Here is a 14,193-nt window from a genome sequence, read left to right as displayed (position 1 = left end):
TGTGTTTATGTAGAGGGGCGTTTGATTTATGTTTCCGGGGTTTTTGGTTTAGTTCTATATTGTATGGTTCTATGTCTGTTTCTAGGGTGTTTATTTCTATGTTTAGTAAATGAGATTGGGGCCTTCAATTGGAAGCAGCTGGTTATCGTTGCCTCTGATTGAAGGTCCTATAATTAGGAGTATGTTTGTTTTGGGTATTGTGGGTAGTTGTTCTTAGCATAGCTGTGTGTTGCCTGCAAGACTGTTTGTCGACCGGTTTCTTGGTTTTTTGGGGGGGTGAATAAAAATGAGCATTCACCTACCCGCTGCGCCTTGGTCCAATTCATACGACGGCCGTGACAATATTAAATATTTGAGAACTAAATATTAAATCCCCCAAATAAACCCTCACACATCTTTCTTGTGCCCATTGCAAAATACAAGGCCTGGTGTTCACTATCAAGGCCTGGTGTTCACTATCGATGTCTGGTGTCCACTATCAAGGTTTGGTGTTCACTATCGAGGCCTGGTGTTCACTATCGAGGCCTGGTGTTCACTATCAAGGCCTGGTGTTCACTATCAAGGCCTGGTGTTCACTATCAAGGTCTGGTGTTCACTATCAAGGCCTGGTGTTCACTATCAAGGTCTGGTGTTCACTATCAAGGTCTTATCCTATTGGAGGCTTTCATTCCAACCAAGCACTAACACACTATTCAAATATTTAACGGACGACTGAACTTCCTGATTTGGCCTCGTTTTTCACCAATGCTCATTAACAAATACTAGCGACCATGACTGAATACCCTGGCAGGTTCTGTTGTTTGTCCCTCCTGAGTCACCGTAGCATCATAGCCACTTCCTCAAAATAGTGACTTCCTCAAAATAATCTGAATAATTCTAAGACACATTAAGAAATCTGTAATTAATTTATACTTTTTTGCCGCCGAAATCTTAGTTGCACAATTTTACATCTAGCTAAGATGTTGGGTGCAGTATTTCTCAAGTAAAAACATTTGCATGGAAAACTAGTCAGTGCACTGCAAACAGTCTATGGAGTCAGGAAAGTCTGGCAGCACGCTCAGGACTGCTTTCTGAGAACAATAACATGCAATTGTTTTTAAAGAGGCACATTGGGAAATCCATGATCAAATGATCACTTCAAAGCAGCTAATGGTTGATACCAATTAATCATCATTGATTCTTGAATTAAATTCTCATGATAATGCATTCCACTCTCTTGTGCCTAGAGACAAAATGTATGAACATATTTTATTCTAACCCAGCATTGACACGATATTAAAATATTTAAGGTCCAGACTTAAGACCATTATTAATGGATTATTTGAAACAGGCGTGTTAGTGCAGATGTGGAACAAAGACTTGGAGATACCTAGGAAAAATAGGGCAGAATTCATACTTGAGATGCATACGCACAGCAATTGTTATTGATGGGAGTTTGCCATGATAGATTGAATTGAAATAAGTTTAGCCTGCAGATCTAAAGTTAGGATTCAGCCCATTGGTTCCCTGAAATGCTGTGTGGATCCCAGATACTCACGTAGACGTGTATTTTGTTTGCCAGATAAAGCCAAGGATCCCCTGCAAATCAATCTCTAAATGGCAAACACTACACAGCAGGCTACTGAAAGTGAAAGTAGCCTCCAAGACCATGTTGTCATAAGCTCAAATGTTATTTGTCACATGCTTTGTAGACAACGCTGGGTCAACTGTGTGCAGCCCTATGGGGCTCCCAATCACGGCCAGTTGTGATACAGCTTGGAATCAAACCAGGGTCTGTAGTGACACCTTTAGCACAGAGATGCATTGCCTTAGACCGCTGCGCCACTTGGGAGCCCTGTGTGTGATTGCTCTGAAGAGTGAAACCATTTAAATCCCCATTATCCTGTCCTCTAAAATCATTGACAGGTGGCATCAGTATGTACTGTATCTTAAAATAAAAATTACTTTGGAAAAATATCAAATAATTTGCTTACAAGTGTCACCTTCCTGGTCCCATCCCTCAAGTCCGTCAGTCAACACAGGAAGGAGTAATGGATGGATAATTATTTTATTTCCAAAGCTGTGATCATGGGACACACTTGATGAATGATGAGTATTAGACGGGATATAACAGCACTCCAAAAGAAGATGCATTCTTGAGTTAGCTACCAACTTCAAAGAGGGAACTTTAGCTAGCATAAAACCCGCATGGCAAAATGAGCTTCGGCAAATAACATGGTGGCTTATTTGACGCCAAACCAACAACATTAGATACTGATAACATAAATTGCTAATGTACGGTGTAAAATGTGGATTTTATGATATAATGTAAACTTTATACATTTCTATCCCGGGACCATTCAATTTTCAACTCACCCACAGCAATTCTCCATAAATCTGCTGTGGATTACCCTGAATCCCATACTTTTATCACTGAGCGTATTAGACAATGTAAACACACTAATCCACCAGGAGGTGGCATAATACCCATTTTATGCAGGAATTTAACAACTTAATTACACCGTTACATACATCCCCCTTAAATGATGCTAAATTGGGGAAGCACATCACTAAATCCTTAGACCATAGAGAGAATAGAAGAAAAGAACTCAATGTGTATCTCATAGAGCACTACTGTACATGACAATTGTAAAATTCTCCTCTTGGAAGTGCTTGATAATGGGGAGGTACCAGGCCCCAAACCTAACGGAGATGAAAGAGATGCCTTATCTTCTATGGGCTAGGTGGGATGCTTGCGTCCCACCCTAGTCAACAGCCAGTGGAATCGCGTGGCGCGAAATACAAATACCTCAAAGGTGCTATAACTTCAATTTCTCAAACATATGACTATTTTACACCATTTTAAAGACAAGACTCTCGTTAACCTGTTAGGGCTAGGGGGCAGTATTTACACGGCCGGATAAAAAACGTACCCGATTTAATCTGGTTATTACTACTGCCCAGAAACTAGAATATGCATATAATCATTGGCTTTGGATGGAAAACACCCTAACGTTTCTAAAACTGTTTGAATGGTGTCTGTGAGTATAACAGAACTCATATGGCATGCAAAAACCTGAGAAGATTCTGTACAGGAAGTGCCCTCTCTGACCATTCCTTGGGCTTCTTGGCTCTCTTTATTGAAAACTGAGGATCTTTGCGTAACGTGACAATTCCTACGGCTCCCATAGGCTCTCAGAACCCGGGAAAAAGCTGAATGATGTAATTCCAGCCCCTGGCTGAAAAACATTAGCGCCTTTGGTAAGTGGTCTATCAGAGGACAATGAGACTGAGGCGCGTGCACGAGGCAACCCCATGTTTTTATTTTCTCTCTCTTTGAACTAAAACACAGATTCCCGGTCGGAATATTATCGCTTTTTTACGAGAAATATGGCATAAAAATTGATTTTAAACGGCGGTTGACATGCTTCGAAGTACGGTAATGGAATATTTAGATTTTTTTTGTCACGAAACGCGTCGGGCGCGTCACCCTTCTTTACACTTCGGATAGTGTCTTGAACGCACAAACAAAACAGAGGATATTTGAACATAACTATGGATTATTTTGAACCAAACCAACATTTGTTATTGAAGTAGAAGTCCTGGGAGCGCATTCTGACGAAGAACAGCAAAGGTAATAGCATTTTTCTTATAGTAAATCTGACTTTGGTGAGGGCTAAACTTGGTGGGTGTCTAAATAGCTAGCCCTGTGATGCCGGGCTATCTACTTAGAATATTGCAAAATGTGCTTTCACCGAAAAGCTATTTTAAAATCGGACATAGCGAGTGCATAGATGAGTTCTGTATCTATAATTCTTATAATAATTGTTATGCTTTTTGTGAACGTTTATCGTGAGTAATTTAGTAAATTCACCGGAAGTTTGCGGGGGGTATGCTAGTTCTGAACGTCACATGCTAATGTAAAAAGCTGTTTTTTGATATAAATATGAACTTGATTGAACAAAACATGCATGTATTGTATAACATAATGTCCTAGGATTGTCATCTGATGAAGATCATCAAAAGTTGGTCTTGGTCTTGGCTGAACATGTCTCTATGAAGTGTCCGTAGTAGAGAACCATTCTCAGGAACGAGCGGATTTTCTTTTGACACGGTGCCATTCCATCAGAGTCCATTAGGTCAGCTTTCTGGACGTTGTTGATGGCGTCAACTTTCTCTGGATCTGTTTGCACACCATTTTCACAGATGATGTGACCAAGGAATCTGACAGATCTTCTTAAGAAGTAGCACCTCTTGGGAGCCAGCTTCAAGTTGTGTTTTGACAGACGAGAAAACACCATCTGGAGGCGTTCAAGTGCTAACTGCTCAGTAGGTGCAAAGACCATTATGTCATCAAGACAGCACAGTAGGCTTGTGAAGTTCTCATCACCAAATATAGACATCATCATAAGCATGAACGTTGAACTGTTCGATAGGCCCTGTGGTAACCTATTGTATTCATGGAGTCCAAACGGTTGTGAAAACGCAATATACTTCTTGTCCTCTTCGTGTAAAGGAACGTTATAGAAGGCTGACGTGAGATCCATTGTTGAGAAAAATGCATTTCCTCCGAGTGCAGCTAGGGCGTCGGCCTGGTGGGGCAAGGGATGGGCATCTTTTATTGTTCTGGCAGTGAGCCACCGGAAATCAGTGCAAATTCTGAGATCGTCATTTTTCCTCAACACCAGAACAAGCGCAGATGCATATTCTCTCATAGACTTGCGAATGATGCCTCTTTCTTCCATCTCATCCAGGGCAGTTCTCAGCTTCTCATAGTGGCTTGGAGATATCGGTAAGGCAGATGGAACGGCTTGTCATCGACAAGATTCATTCTGTGGACAAAGTCCTTTGCCTCACCACAATCCATTTTGTGCCTAGAAAAGGTTGACTCATGATTTTCAATGAGGTGCAGCATTCCAATGAGACTTCACAGGACTCCAAGTCTATATCCTGCAATCCAAGATCTCTCAGAACACTTGCCATCTCTTCTTTTGTTCTTGATGGGATGTCAGAGCTCTGTGCGCATTAGACTGGATACTGTCAACCCCCGGCAAGTCCTCTACTGTAATGCAAGGAGACACCTCAGCAATTTTTGTATTTCTCTTCAGAATTGATTATTTTGTTTGTAGGATTGGCTACTTTAAGTGGGATAGAATCATCTTCCCATAATGGAGTGATAACTCTCTGTCATGACGTTGGCCTGTGGGTAAGGTTTATGACCCCCCCATAAATAACTTGTTCCCTTCCCCTCTCTTTCTGACCCTACTGAAGGACTGTTGAATAGCCTTTGTTAAATATAGAGAGTCTGGGAACATCAAACAAATGGAGAAAAGGAACCATATTTTGGTAATAAAACCAGTTGGAAATATGCTTTGGAACTTAATGAGTATGGATGTCAGTTCGGTTGTCATCTGAGACATTATGACTGATGACAGGACGACATAAACTGTACCTGGGAAAGTATACACCCGCTAGTTATCAGAGTCACGTGGAATTGTTATGCAATTGAAATGTTTGATATTGAAATTGTTTGTTAGGAGATTAAATGTAATTTTAGCTTCCAATTGAGAGAATTGGGTTTTCATAAGGAAAGTGCCCTGCTTTATCAGTGGCCCGCCCCTGTGAAGAGACAGGGGTTATAAACGATGACACACCCTTCTCCCCTCGCCACTATATAAGACAATTACACAATGTAACCGGGTTCCACTACGTGAGGTCTGCAGCCTCTGCGTTACAAGGACACACATGTCAAGTACAGAACTAAGCCAACCTCGGCGGGAGCTTTGGTTGTGAATGGTATGAACTTTGAACTTTTTCACTACAGAAGTGATACTTCCTAGGCGTTGAGTTAGCAGCGGCCGGTGTAGACGTGGGCTAGGAAAGGACGGACGACGGATCCAGTCTACCACAGACGAAGATACTACAATGTATCCACTTTACCACCATTGACATTCTTCCGAGGACCGGAAGATCTGTTGGCCAACCCGACCAGCATCTACGACCAATCTACCGAAGCGCAGCTCAGAGTAAATATTTATTGCATTTTCCTTTTCCAAATGGGCGGTAATTTAGAATGAATAATATTCTGTATTTACGATAGCATAGCTGCTGTTTCTTTGTTCCTAAGTCTTCCCGCTCTTTCATTCAAGCCCAACCCCCTTTCTTTGTGTAACAAGCCGCCATGTCGGCTCCATCCACCATGGGCGTTTTCTGTATGACATCATTTGTATTCTGTGTATATGTAATTCTGTGTGATTAGTTAGGTATTTAGTAAATAAATAATTAAACCCAATTTTGTTTTGCTGATTCAACTTATTAGCCAGGGTTCGTGAAAATAACCAATAATTTACAACTTTCATTGTGAGACTGAAAATAAAATGAGGATTAATATTGACGGCTATCGATGTAAAATATTAAAGTCTTTAAGAGTTTATTCGGAAGATAACAGCTCTATAAACACTCTTCCGTGGTGTCCCGACTTTCTAGTTAATTACATTTACATGATTAGCGAATCAGGTGATATTAATTACAGAGAAAGGATTTTGTAGAATAGCATGTCATATCACTTAATCCGGCATAGCCAAAGACACAACATCTCCCTATCAGTATGTGTTTTGGTCTGGTCTTGGATTCAGTGGGTTCAACAATCACTGTACTACCTACTGATATGACTGCAGACACAGGTAACTTGTCCCAAACATGATGTTCACTCTGTGGCGGTAATGTCACCCTTTACTTGAGCTTGACCATACCTACCCTGTCTGGCACAGTTTGGCCTCCACTTCTTTCCAATTCAGAAAGATGTAATATAAACGGACAGTGTTCATCACTTTGATTGCTATCGGGCATAGACATGAGTCTCGGATTCTTTCAGTAGCTTTATCAGCTTCTTGATGGCATTGCTGCCCAGTATCATCTCATCAACTTGGCCTGGCACGACATCCGTAAACTGCGACGTCAAGATCATACATTGCTTTAGGGGTAACCTGATGACTGCCACAGCAAACAATAACAACATCATCATCTGAAAAGAAAATGCATGGTATTTTCAAATGGCAGGCATGTTACTAATCAGTAAATTGCTACATTGCTACATTGGCTGGACATACTATAGAGCAAGTTAAAGTGTACAAATATTTGGGTGTGTGGGTTGATGATAAGCTGAGCTTCACTGTGCATGTAGAGAACTTGATAAGGAAGCTCAAGCTGAGAATAGGTTTTATTATCGGCATAAGGCTAGTTATTCTTTGGAGGCCAGGAAGGAGCTGGTACGATGTACATTACTGGCGGTTTTAGATTTTAGTGATGTTATATATATGCAGGCCTCAACCACTACCCTGAGAGCACTTGATTCAGTGTATCATGCAGCCGTCAGGTTCATTACAAATCAGAAACGTCATCATTGTGATCTCTACAGCGCTATTGGCTGGTCGTCATTGACCTTGCGTAGGCTTAAACACTGGTATTCACTGATTTATAAGGCCATATTGGGTAAAATGCCATTTTATCTCTGTTCTTTTTTTTAGTCAGGTCGGTAAATAAATAAATATAAATTACGGTCCCATTCTCATTTCCTTCTAACAGTACCAAAAATTAGAACAGGTCATGGTAAAAATAGTTTTAGTTACTTAGCGGTCTGTTCAAGCCCTAAATGACTTTGACCACACCTTATTCTCTCCTATTTATATCAGTGTTATTTTTCTTTCTCTGATTATTGTACTCGGACTATTGGTTATTGCCCCTGTTTCTAGGTTTTTATAATTGTTCTCTTTTTGAGTATATTCTTACATGCCTTCATGTACATATCTACCTCATTGTGAAAAACTGAGTTTAAATGTATTTGGCTAAGGTGTATGTAAACTTCTGACTTCAACTGTATCTACCTCAAATACCTTATTATTATTATCTATCCTGATGCCTAGTCACTTTACCCTGCCTTCATGTACAAGGGATCTTGTATATGAAACAGTAATTTTCGGGGTAGTTATGCTGAGTATATGTAAGAGCTGTTACACTACGAGCGACAAGAAACCTCAAGAGAGAGAAAGTACAGAAAACATGTCTCCTAGACCAATTCTAGGTATATTGTGATTCACCTTCAATGAATGAAATCCCTGTCTCTGTCTCTCTCCCCCTTGGGGTATGTGTGAGGCCTAGTTGCATGGGTGGTGACAGGTTACTCTCACGCCCTGACCTGAGAGAGACGTTTTTCTCTGTTTAGTTAGGTCGGGGTGGGATATGGGGTGGGCATTCTCTGTATTTTATGTCTATGTTTTGGCCAGGTATGGTTTCCAATCAGAGGCAGCTGTCTATCGTTGTCTCTGATTCGGAACCATACTTAGGCAGCCTTTTCCCACCTGTGTTTTGTGGGTAGTTATTTTCGGTTTTGTATTTCTGTTTAGTCTATGTACCTGATAGAACTGTGCGCTGTCCTTTTTTCTCTTTGTTATTTTGTCTTTAGTGTTTTTGAGTTATAATACATTTCATCATGAACACTCAACACGCTGCGTTTTGGTCCCCTCTCTACGACAGCCGTAACAGTTACAAGCTGTGGGGTTACAAGCAGAGAGAACCCTTCCCGAGGCCTTCTTTTCTAAGACATTAAAACATCTGTCTTTCCAGCAATTAAAAGTATTTATACATTTTAAATATATATTATGTAGTAATGTGTGATAATAACACGTATGAGATATATATATATATATGTATATATGGTTTAGTAAAAAACAGAGGTATATTTTAATATTTCATAGGAAAGTTTTTATAATAGTAATATGTTTAAATGTTGGTAGTAATATTGTTGAAAAAATAAAGGGTTTTAAAATGTAATTTACCTTTAATGAAATATCTCTGTCTATGTGTCTGTGTGTCTGTGGCGGTGTGAGCATGGGAGGGCGTTAGGTTACAAGCAGAGAAACTTAACTGAAGAAAAAATTTTTCTAAGACAAATGCATTTAAAAACAGTATTTCCTACAATAAAATAATTATACATGTAAACATTTAATGGATATTAAAGTGTAGTATGATAAAAAATATGTTTGATTTATATAAATGTTTAGTATAAAAATAAGGTATAGTTTCATAATGCATAGTGCACTTTTTAATATAAATATAGTAATATGTAGACATTTATGTATTAACATTTTAGAAAGAAAAAATTAAAGTTTTTCAAGAAGGTAAATACACTTTTCTTTAATGAATGACAGCTCTTTCTTGGGACATATGTCTCTGTGGGTGTGTCCAGGCTCCAGGAGGGAAGGTGTCAAGGTCTGTGGGTTTACACACACAGAGAATCCTGATCAAGGAGCAAAAGGCCTTGTTTTATATAAATACAGTTCCGCGTCCGAGGATCTCATGACCTGTCACCCAAAAATATATGAAAAAATGTATCACTAGTCACTTTAAATAACACCACTTTAATAATGTCTACATTTCCTACATTACACACCTCATATGTATATACTGTTCTATAACATCTACTGCATCTTGCCTCAGCCACACGGCCATCGCTTATCCATATATTTATATGTACATATTCTTATTCATCCCTTTACATTTGTGTGTATTAGGTAGTTAGGGAATTGTTAGATATTACTGCACTGTCAGAACTAGAAGCACAAGCATTTCGCTACACTCACATTAACATCTACTAACCATGTGTGTGTGACCAATACATTTGTTTTGCATAGCAGAATGTAGCCTCATATGTTTATTTTACCATAATGTAGAACTCCTAAATGCCTTTCTGCTTCTAGAAATAGAACACTGTGCCTTGCGTGAAAGCCTGTTTTTCCAGATGACTGTGTGATCTCGCTCTCCATGGCCGATGTGAGCAAAACATTTAAACAGTTTACAATCACAAGGCCGCCGGGCCAGATGGAAATACCAAGGTGCGTTCTCAAAACATGCTCAAACCAGTTTGCAAGTGTCTTCACAGACATTTTCAATCTCTTCTTGTCCCAGTCTGTAATCCCAACATGTTTCAAGCTGACCACCACTGTCCCTGTTCCCAAGAGCTCCATGTTAACCTGCCTAAATGACTATCGTCCTGTAGCACTCACATCTGTAATGATGAAGTGCTTTGAAAGGGTGGTCATGACACACATCAACATCATCATCCCAGACAATCCTAGACCCACTCCAATTCACATACCACCCCAACAGATCCACAGATGATGCAATCTGAAATGCACTTCACACTGCCCGCTCCCACCTGGACAAGAAAAAAATGGAAAATGCTGTTCATAGACTACAGCTCAGCCTTCAACACGATAGTCCACTCCAAGCTCATCACCAAGCAACGAACCCTGGGACTGAACCTCTCTCTCCGCAACTGGATCCTGAACTTCCTGATGGGCCGGCTTCCAGGTGGTGAGGGTAGGCAACAACATCTCTCCTACGCTAACCCTCAACACCCTCAGGGGTGTGTGCTTAGTCCCCTCCTGTACTCCCCGTTCACCCACGACTACGTGGCCACGCATGAATCCAACACTATCATCAAGATTGCTGATGACAGTGGTGGTTGGCCTGATCACCGAAGGAGGCTGAAAAGATTTGGTATGGGCCCTCAGATCCTCAAAACATTCTACAGCTGCACCTTCGAGAGCATCTTGACTGACTTCATCACCGCTTGGTATGGCAAATGCATTGCCCTTGACCGCAAAGTGCTACAGAGTGTGCTGGCGGACAGACCAGTACATCACTGAGGCCGAACTCCCTGCCATCCAGGACCTCTATATCAGGCGGTGTCAGAGGAAGACCAGAGAAATTGCCAAAAACTCCAGCCAACCGTGTCATAGACTGTTCACTCTGCTACCGTCTGGCAAATGGTACCGGAGCAATGACTCTCTTGCACTGACCCTACACAGTCACTCACACACACTACATTGTCAATCCCACACACATTCACTAAATACGCACACTCAAACCGAAACAACATAAACATACACTTTACACACACAAAACCTTTACACTCATTTGCTGCTGCTACTCTATTCTTTATTTTACTCTTATCTATCCTGATGCCTAGTCACTTTACCCTGCCTTCATGTACATATCTACCTCTAATACCTTATTATTATCTATCCTGATGCCTAGTCACTTTACCCTGCCTTCATGTACATCTCTACCTCTAATACCTTATTATTATCTATCCTGATGCCTAGTCACTTTACCCTGCCTTCATATACATATCTACCTCTAATACCTTATTATTATCTATCCTGATACCTAGTCACTTTACCCTGCCTTCATGTACATATCTACCTCTAATACCTTATTATTATATATCCTGATGCCTAGTCACTTTACCCTGCCTTCATGTAGATATCTACCTCTAATACCTTATTATTATCTATCCTGATGCCTAGTCACTTTACCCTGCCTTCATGTACATATCTACCTCTAATACCTTATTATTATCTATCCTGATACCTAGTCACTTTACCCTGCCTTCATGTACATATCTACCTCTAATACCTTATTATTATCTATCCTGATACCTAGTCACTTTACCCTGCCTTCATGTACATATCTACCTCTAATACCTTATTATTATCTATCCTGATGCCTAGTCACTTTACCCTGCCTTCATGTAGATATCTACCTCAAATTCCTCGTACCCCTGCTCATTGATCTGATACTGGTAATCCCTGTATATTGCTCCACATTAGTAATTGATATGTTGGATACATGTCTCCATTTCAACCAAGAACCAACATTAAAGTGTAGGACTAAATCAAATACATTTGTAGACAGACTAAGTCAGCGGAACAAATGGAACTATCCAATATGAAGACATAGTACATCTCCTTCAAATGTTGATAGTTGGTTGAGTTGAAAACCAAACACAATTCAATGTCCAGTTTGTCTACAAATGAATAATTGATATGTTGGTCTACATCTCAACCCCCCCAGAAATCTTACTTTAATAATATACCTTAATCTAATCTTAAATGCATTTTAAATAAAGTCTGATTTGATTTAGTCCTATTCTTACATTTTTGGTTGAAATGGAGAAGTGAATTCAACATATTCATGATTAACTTGAAGATTACATTTGGAATCAACCAACGCTTGAATCGCTAAACTTATATATTGTCTATTTTTAGTTGAACCCTGGATTGAATTGAAATAAATAATGTAGCTGTTGATGACTTGGCAAATGCCTTCAGAAATAATGTACAGCCCTTTACTTGTTCCACATTTTGTTGTGTTACAGCCTGAATAAACAATGGATTAAATTGAGATGTTTTTTCACTGACTTACACACAATACTCCATAATGTGAAAGTGGAATAATGTTTTTCAAAATGTTAAAATTAAAAATTAAATGCTGAAATGTCTTGAGTTAATAAGTATTCAACCCCTTTGTTTTTGCAAGCCTAAATAAGTTCAGGAGTAAACATTTCCTTAATTTAGCCTAGGCGTCCTGGAGGACGCGCATTCAAATGAATTATCATTAAAATTATGGATATTAAACATTTAGGTACATACATATGTCTTATATCAGTTGAAAGCTTAGATTATTGTTAATCTAACTGCACTGTCCAATTTACAGTAGCTATTACAGCGAAAGCATGCCATGCGATTGTTTGAGGACGACGCGCCACATCAAAATATTTTTCCACCGGCACAGGTTTCATAAATTCACAAATAGCAAATAACTATTCACTTTTTGAAAATCTTTCTCTGATTTGTGATCCAAAGGGTCCCAGCTACAACATGTAGTGTTGTTTTGTTAGATAAAATCCTTCTTTATATCCCAAAAAGTTGTTTAGTTGGCGCCATCGATTTCAGTAATCCACTCGTTCATGCAAAGAAAGGAATCGAAACATCTACCCCTAAACTTTGTTTCAACAAGTCAAAATACATTTCTATTTATTCCTCAGATACCCTAAAATGTAATCAAACTATAAGATTTTTTACAGAAAGAAGTATGTTCAATAGGAAACCGATTTTAGCAGGTGCGTCTTGTCTTCTAAGACTGTGTCCCTGTACTAAAACGTATTTCTTACTAGTTTTTCAAGTTACAAGCCTGAAACCTTGAACAGAGACTGCTGTCACCCAGTGCAAACCATAGGAATTGCATCATGGGATCTGGAATTGAGTATGCCCTTATACTGGCCATTGGAAGAGCATGGTCTCGCAAAATAAATTCTGGTTGGTTTTTCTTTGGATTTTCTCCTACCATATCTATTGTGTTATATTCTCCTACATATTTTAACATTTCTACAAACTTCAAAGTGTTTTCTTTCCAATGGTACCAATTATATGCATATCCTGGCTTCAGGGCCTGAGTAACAGGCAGTTTACTTTGAGCACGTCATTCAGACAGGAAGTGGAGAAAAAAGGGGCCTAGTCTTCAAGTGGCATAATAAATTGCATGGACCAAAAAAAGCAAGGGTCTCTCAGTCGAACAGTGAATTTAAAACACAGATTCAACCACAAAGACTAGGGAAGTTTCCCAATGCCGCGCAAAGAAGGGCACGTATTGGTAATGAGTAAAAAAAAAAAAGACATTGAATATCCCTTTGAGCATGGTGAAGTTATTACACTTTGGATGGTGTATCAATAGACCTATTCATTACAAAGACAATGAATAGGTCTATAATGAATAGGTCAGATGCTGGAGAGAAAGGAAACCGTTCAGGGATTTCAACATGAGGCCAATGGTGTCTTTTAAACTGTTACAGAGTTTAATGGCTGTGATAGGAGAAAACTGAGGATGGATCAACAACACTGTAGTTACAGAGTGAAAAGAAGGAAGCCTGTACAGAATAAAAATATTCCAAAACATGCATCCTGTTTGCAAAAAGACACTAAAGTAGTAGTGCAAAAAAATATGGCAAATCAATTCAATTTTTGTCCTGGGGCAAATCCAATACAACACATTACTACTCCCCATATTTAAGCATAAACTGGTGAGGGCCCAAAATGGTGACACTTTGTTTTGCACTGAAACATGCTAAATAAAATCCTGCTAGGGGGAAATACAGGTTTTAACTAATTAAACAACAAAGAATATGATCTACATGATCAGTCTCTGTGTGTAAAATAAAACGTGGTAAATGTGTAAAAGAGGTAATACAGTAGATGGCATGTGTCCGAAAGTGATTGATGACCTATTTTATGTGTCATGTGGTTATGCCAATTTATGTACATGCTTATGTAACCTGATAGTGTAGCTGTGCAGGGTTTGCTATAAAGCTGTCCT

Source organism: Salmo salar, unplaced genomic scaffold (assembly GCF_905237065.1).
Source record: "Salmo salar unplaced genomic scaffold, Ssal_v3.1, whole genome shotgun sequence".
Classification (NCBI taxonomy): Eukaryota; Metazoa; Chordata; class Actinopteri; order Salmoniformes; family Salmonidae; genus Salmo; species Salmo salar.
The sequence above is the reverse complement of the archived record's forward strand: the minus strand, read 5'-3'. Positions refer to the sequence as shown.